Source organism: Cucurbita moschata, unplaced genomic scaffold (genome assembly GCF_002738365.1).
Source record: "Cucurbita moschata cultivar Rifu unplaced genomic scaffold, Cmos_1.0 Cmo_Scf00077, whole genome shotgun sequence".
Lineage (NCBI taxonomy): Eukaryota > Viridiplantae > Streptophyta > Magnoliopsida > Cucurbitales > Cucurbitaceae > Cucurbita > Cucurbita moschata.
The window spans coordinates 917,952-926,503 of record NW_019268593.1 but is presented as its reverse complement, the minus strand read 5'-3'; positions in this window follow the sequence as shown (position 1 = coordinate 926,503).

The window sequence follows — 8,552 nt, the reverse complement described above, 5'->3', positions numbered from 1 at the left end:
TAGATTCCCCAGATGTACCCTTGGTCTCTAATAGATACTACGTGCACAATATCATGTTGGGCTATTCCTAAGAACTTATAAGTTCCAAGCTTGACCCAAGACGTTATGCATAAACCTAGGATCACCAAGAATCCAAGAAAACACCTAGGTTAATGTAAACATCATACTTAACAAGTTGCTAGGATCCATGCCTGAAGTAACCATTATCTCACTTCACGAAGTGTACCGCAAGGCCCCTATTTCTCTTTAGGTGAGATGCTATGGTATATGTACCATGATGAACTTATTATCTCCCTCACCTAAATGAGATGCCCTGCACCACGATTTGCTAGCAGGATGCCACAATTATGACAACGCCACCTATGCACTCATGGGGAGAAAATTAAGAGTTACTTCGGAAGAATTTTCATGGTTAAAATACGATGCATGACATGACAACCTCTAAGGTTTAGTTCCTGAAAAGAAAACAAGAAGTCATATCCTAGCTCAAGGTTTAGACATGCTCCAAATTACCAACTAAGGGTCTATTTTATATGACATGAGAATAAATTCAAGATTTCAAGATGGTTCTAGGTACTTTTGTTTTAAAATGTTTTGTGTTGTCGTTCCTTATTTTGTGTTTTCGCATCAAGGTTGTTTCTTAAAGGTCCTATGGAGAGTTGAATCCAGGTCGTTGGATTCAAAGTCCAAAGTGCTAACCACTACACCATAGAACCCCTTGTAAAAATTTATTTTGGAATGATTTTTCCTATTTTATGCCGATTCCACAAGAGGATTCATGAGTCAAACTCAAGTTATTGGATTCAAAGTTGTAGAGCTGTTTTATCTAACTTGTTGTGATCTTGAGCACCTTTAGAGTGGCTGCAGAAGTAACCCTCCAATGTTGATTGAAGCTCTTGGAGAACATGTAATTTTATATATTTCTTATAGTTAATTTATATATTGTTGTATATTACAAACAAATTGAAATAATACTTTACATCCCAGTCTTTCATTCTTCCGTGCAAAACATAACATGAAAACTATATTATTTCAATATTCACTCGAGAAATAAGGGGTGAAAACTATATTATTTCAAACCCTCCATTATTGCTTCTACTTTGCGTGAAATTGCTTTCACTAAATCATGTTACTAACTAGTTGGTTTGGTTCGGTTCAAGTCTTGGGTCCACTAGATTGAATCGACCTAGCTCAATTAAACTCTTGATAAGGATCAACAAGCATTCATTCTTCATCTACAAAATTGGATAGGCTCGGTTCAACTATTATTTCATGTGTTACAAGCTTATTAGATTGAGAAAAGACCATTTGGAGCTTCAAAAGTGAATATTTACACAGTTGGAGCAAATGAAGTTGCAAGCATCATTACATGAGTTGTTAGAAAACTTTATTTTTTTTTTTTTGAGATTTAAGGGGATCGAGATTATATCCCGGCCACTAACTTATTTTTTGGGAGACTATAAATACCCACAAATTATTATGTAAAAATCAGATTTGTGATGAATGAAATTGATCTCTCAAGTTGAGAAGTTTCCCTTCAAAATTCGAGCATCTGCAAGTTTCATGCCATTCTTGTGGTAGAATTGTGGTTGAGTGAAATTCTCAACCTTTTACTTATTTTTTGGGATTTCTTTTCTCCGTATTCATTGTACTTTATCCAGATACAAACAAGTTTATTTTTGTAGGGCATTAAGCACATGGATTTATTAACTACGGTGAACTTTTGTATAAAACGAAGTAAATACAAATGGAGTAACATGAGATAGAAGTAAACATAGTAATAAAAAGAAACTACATAAACTTAAAAATAATGAGTTTAAAAATACCAAACAAAATATCAATTTTCAAATGGAATGGAGACATAAGACCCTTCGAAAAAGAAAAGGACAAAAGAAAAATATTAAATACATTTTCAACTAATGCATTTGGTTGAGAGATATTATGGCCAATATAAGAAAAATATAGCATTAACTAATTTTCAAGGACACATATGGATCCTTAGCATACTAAAATGACTGTTATTATTGGTATCAAACCAATAACAATTCATATCAGCTAAATCTTACCATTGATAATTAGGCCAGAGAAAGAACTTGAATTTATTTTTATATCTATCAACATGTTTGCTACTTTTATCTAAAACTTGATCACAGAGTTTTTCTTATTTGCATAGGAAAATTATCTATTTCTATGGATATCATTTCTATTTCTAGAATTGAAACAAAAACATGTGGATAAATTTCAAATATTGAGGCGCATAAAAGATATGGACCAGAAACTAAAAATGATAGATACACCACAAGGCATTTGGTCTAGTGGTATGATTCTCGCTTCGGGTGCGAGAGGTCTCAAGTTTGATTCTCAAAATGCCCCCAACAATTATATCAAATTGAAGCATGCAATATAATAAGATTTAAAATAGGTTTTTTAAACCTTGAACCAAGAAGTAATTTAGAAGGATATTTGGAAAGAAAAAAAGAAAAAAAACGGATGCTATATTTAATTATAATTTACCAGTGTCTTTATAACATGTTAATTAAAGAGAGAAAACAACAAGAATAAACAAACAAAGGAAATTTGTGTATGTATGATTCTCTTCAAATCTTGGAAACTAAGAGGATTCCTCTCCTTTCTTGACATAAACACTTACTTTTTCGGGACTTGGACCATAAAGAGTCATCTACTCTTACTCCTACTCCCTTCTCTAAGAATCAATATAGCATAATCATTCCATGAAGGCCGAGGTAGTCTTATAAAAGAAGATGAGGGTACCACTTTCAAATCATTCCATGAGGACTTGAGAAAGTTTTGTAAAAGAAGACGAGGGGCTCTTTATGATATCCTGGGGAGATAAGATAGAGCCTAAGGCATTACACAAATTGTTCTATGATATTTTTTCTAGGAACTCTTTATTATGTTGTCCGCTGAAGATTTCAGGAAAGGGACACAGATTCTCTATTGCACTAATCTCCCAATAGAAGTTTTACCTAGGTTATCTATCGTCACAATCCTTTTAAGGAAAATGTGCCCAAATAACAAGTGAACTATAACATTTAAAGAAGTTTGAGAGAGCGAGAAGAGGATTGTGATAGAAGTTGCCCTAGGTAAAACTTCTTTAAATGTCTTAGCCAATCATGACCTCATAATGAGGAGTCTCTTGGACAACAATAACATATGGACAACAAATGTCTTAGCCAATTGTGACGGTCATGATTGCTCAAGGCGTGTTGCCCAAATAATCGATAAACAATAACATTGCCCAAATAACCGCCTTGGACAACAAATCGCTTACAAGAATGGCTGAGACATGCAACATGCAACCATAGGCAACACGCCTTGGGCAATCATGACTGTGACTTCTGCCTCACCACAATTTATTGTATGAGGCTGACTTTAGGTCTCTCGATGCACTTCTAGCTTATCTCATAATGATGAGTCTCTTCCAACCTACTCGGTGCTGTTGAAAATCACTTCTCGATTTGATGAGTCTTCATGTCTTCTCTGTTCGTGTCTTTCCTACTTTCTTCGCTTGAAACTTTTTCTTATTTGTATGACGTCATACCACCTGCTTCTGCTTGATGTCTTCTAGGTCGAAATAATAACGTTTCAAGTTACTAAAGTGGACAACAAGGTTAGTCCGCATCCATAAGAGCAATTGGATTCTATATGATGTCTTCGTAATCTTATGGATAACATTAACTAGTCCATAGTATTTTCACACCAGTCTTTGGTTCTTGTTGCTTTGAACTCGAAGTTTATCTCAACTTAACTTATATGAACTCTTTATTTTTCTTGAAATTATTGTGGTTGACGCTTCCGACTGACCCTTCTCTTCATCCGTCTAGATGATATTTCTGTGTGAACATGTGTTGCTTCAGTGGTTTGTTTTTGTCTCCCTTCTTTAGTATCTGACCTTGTTTTTGTCTCTCCGGGTGGGGATAAATCCATTATCTGACCTTGTTTTGCATCGTGGTGTTCATGTAGTGGCAACAATAGCAGCAAGCGTAGATTCATCATGACTATGATTCTTTCTCAACTGTAGTATCGACATCATTTTCAACCCTCTTGGTTGATGGATGTTTTTTTGAATGAACGTCGGGTTAGACTCTATTATTACTAGACATTTTGCTAGGGGCATGTAAGTGACTTTGTGTTTCAGCAGGACGTTCATTCCTGACACGACGTCGAAGTCATCCATTTCAACTATCACTAAACAATTTGCCTAGTCCAAGGCTCCAGCTTGATTAGAGTTCTCATTGTGACTCTTAAGATAGGTAAAGCTTCCAATTTAACGGCGTTCATCTTTCTATATCTTGATGCCAAAGGATGTTAAAATATTTTGCATCGGTCTCCATCATTTGTTGTGGATGGCTCTAGAGTTGACAATGGTGTTCCTTACTACTTTGTGCTTTACCCAAACCTCGACATACATAATATATATATATATTCATTTAACTATAACACGTATGGTCCATGGAAGAATTGTAACTCTTATGCACATTAATATTATAATGGCTACTACCTAAATTATAACCTAAAGTTGATAATTGATTGTCCAAGTAGCCAACCCTAAATTTGTAATCATTGTGGAGTGATTGAAATTACTATGGAAGTAGTTTAAACTCCTAGTACCTTAAAGGAAGTTAGTCTCTTCTAATAAAACACGAATTTCTCTTTAATATCATTAATACAATTATGCTTCATATTGAACCTACTAACATGAAACTAAAACTGTGTTTAATTTAACTCCATTTTATTGTTATCTTGAATGACGTGTAGGATATATTCTTGATTTACCTGGATATTTCATATTAGTTAAGCTTTTTGCAAAATCACAATTAGACAACAACAAATATGAACTTGGGTCTGTTTATTATTTTAAAGAAAATTTCTTTCTCTATCTTATTCCTAATAACTCTGCAACTAAATTCATATAATGCTAAGAAACAAATTTTTGCAAGAAGTAAAATATGCAACTTTAACTAAAATTTCATCCAAATAAATTTTATTGCCATACAACATAGATGACAATTATAGTCTTCAAACAAAAACTAGAGTAGTTGTGGTGGACGGGATAGAAACTCTAGTGTTCATCCTTAATATACAACCACTACCTAAATTATGACCTAAAAAATTGAAAACAAAAGTTGTACTTGAAAATTACATAAAACAATCCCCTAAATCCAAGAACTCCTGTCCAATTAGTAAATCCTAAAGATAGTAGCTAACATAGAGTGATTGAAGCTCCACACGAAGTAATTTAAAGTTCCAGTTACTTAACTAAAGTGTATCTCGTCTTTAATGAAGCATGAGTTGCACTTAAGTTCATGAAATGTTTATAGACTCCAACTCTTAGTACTATTAATACAATTATATTTCATATGAGTTTGTCATAAATCAAACTATGGTACATTCAAGACAACTTCATTTTCTTGTATGCAAAATAGAAGAATTAAATCAAACAAATTGATGAACTAAGCCGAATAAATCCAACCCAACCAAACTGATTAGTTTGATTCATTTGTTGGGTTGTAGTTTATTTGATAACACTTGCATATTGGAACAATTCAATATTACATGCCTTACTTACAAGTAAAATACTAGACCATCAACTTTTTGTTTTATAGTCCAACAACCACTCAAGAAAATAGATTTCAAACTTGAGAGAAAAAAATATATTGAGTAGGAGTTAAAAATGTTGCATTTTTTTTTTAGAAAGGGCATTTGGTCTAATGATATGATTCTCCTGTTCATTTTTTTTTTTTTTAGAAAGGGCATTTTTTTTAGAAAGGGCATTCAGATGGCGGCGATGCGAAAAATGCGCATCTTCTTCCTGTTCAGAGGAAGAAAATGATGATACGGCCAGTTCAACTGAACTGTCCAAGTCAACTCAAAATTTGACCTTTTGAACGCCATCATGGTTGAGATGAGCACCCGAGTGAGTTTTACAAGGAGACCCGAATTTAAACTTTACCTACGTTTGAGAGGCACTATAATGTTAGTGTTATGTTATAGACATTTGGTCAAGTTCAACAAATGGGGTTGAGGTGATTCAAATGGTTAATGTCACTTTATTTTATTCAAATTGTTAATGTGATAATCCAGTTGAGTAGTTACAGGTTATTTCCAATGGTCTCTCTTATTGAACACCAACAAGGCTGAAATGATTGAGATGAGCACCGAAGTGAGTTTGACAAAATTGAAATAAAATCAAATAAAATCACTAAAAAAAATCAATAAAATTGAAAAAAAATTAGCCTTATGTCACTTCCTTCAACTCGAAGGGCGGTAAATCAAGGATTCCTTCGCCCAAGACCCATGATCCAACTCCCAACATGGAAATGATAAGCTATAGAATCATTCCAAGAACCTCAATGGATGGGTTACAAACTCACATTACCAATCTCGACAACTGGACGTGTCATCGGCGTTAGAAGAATGACCGCATCAGAGCAAGTCATGAGGATAGAAGATCCCGTTGAAGGATGATAGACCAACCGTAATCTTCAGCCCAACGTGTCAAGCTTTTGTAGAAGCAAGAACCCTTGTACTAAAGAAATTAACACCTTCTTATACAAAATCTGGATCAACCAAGAGATAAAGCTAGAATTAGATGATGAGATCCAAGATTGAGAAACAAGATTTGGAACCTTTTTCTAAATTGAGTCACTTCACAATCGAACTTGATCAAGACTTGATTGAATGACTCAGATGCAATCTACCACAAGAATTGCATGAAACTTAGAAATGACAAAGATATGCTCAGATTTCTATAAGGGGGATCGTCTCAACTTGAGAGATCAATTTCATTGATCACAAATATGCTTTTACTTAATAATTTGTGGGTATTTATAGTCTCCCAACAAAAGAAGTTGGCTGTGATTTAATCTCGATCCCTTTAAATCTCCACAGAAGACGAAGTCAATTTGAGCATTACAAACTTTATGAAATTAAAATAATAAATAAAGTTTTCTAACCACTCATGAAATGATGCTTGCAACTTTTTTCCACTACTTCAACCGTGCAAATATTTACTTATGAATCTCCAAATTGTCTTGACTCAAACGAATCAGCTTGTAACACATGAAGTGATGGTTGAACCTAGCCTATCCAATTTTGTAGATGAAGTATGAATGCTTGTTGAATCTTCTTGGCCTTGGGTTGTGTAATAGGTCCAGATGGAACACCGTGATTCTTATCATCATCCACCTCTTCGAAAGGATTCGTCCTCGAATCAGAAAAATCATCACCTACATCAATAGAATTGTAACGACCCAAAATTTTCTACTTAATTTAAGGTCGCTACTGTATACGTACCATAAACATTGACTGTAGAAGACTTCATTTAAATTCCATAAAACATAACCTTTAACTTAAAACACAGGCATGGACTTACGTGTTTCGAAAACATCTTTAAAACGACACAACAAAAGACTCGAAATAAAATAAATAAGCACTTAAGTTTAAAACATCCTATTCTATCCCAAGTCTAGGAAAATAAATACCACTATCCTATGCATGTGCCATGATCTCGAGTTGCGATGCCGTCGTCAGCCGTACAGGAATGCCTTGCCTTAACCTGAAAAATGTAGTAGCATATGACTTAAGTATTTAAAGAAATACTCAGTAAATGACCCCACTATTGTGGTTAAATGCAACAATCACATGCAATGAAATGATGGGACCTATCTTTCGTTTCGTTTCGTTTTCCCTGCGGTGTAATCCTAACAGGTAATCGTGGACGTGTACTATATACTCTACATGAAGCCCATATGTGCGAGTATGGGCTCACCAGCTATTTTGCACACCCCTGGGCCACCAGCTAGTATGGTCTAGTGGTATGATTCTCGCTTAGGGTGCGAGAGGTCCCAAGTACAATTCTTGGAATGCCCCTATGTTCATTCATCAAAAGATGAGCCTCAGAGAAAGCAAGTGCTACAAGTTATAAAACTATCAAATTTTTACACTACTTCTAATCTTTTTTAGAACACAACTTTTATTCTTTTTACACTACTTCTTTTCTTCTTTCTACAGTAATTTTTCTTCTCTCTACTACTTCTATTCTTTTTTCTTGTTTCTATAGTAATTATCTTTCTACAGTAAATGCTCTTTTAATACTTGTGTACTCCACGATATATGTCTCAAATGAAACTATCAAATTTTTACACTCCTTTTATTCTTTTTACACTACTTCTATTCTTTTTTCTTCTCTTCTTTACATTAATTATCTTTCTACAGTAATTATCTTTTTACGCTACTTCTATTCTTTTTTCTTCTCTCTACGGTAATTATCAATTATCTTTTTACACTACTTCTATTCTTTTTTCTTCTCTCTACAGTAATTATCTTTCTGCAGCAATTATCTTTTTACACTACTTCTATTCTTTTTTCTTCTCTCTACAGTAATTATCGTAAACCCTATGTAAATAATTTAATAGCGGTCTAGATCTAAAAGATATAATAATAATTGCTCATGGATTTCATTAACAAAGAAAATAAATGAAATAATGATGATACATAACATAAACAACTTAATATATGGTCCATTATAA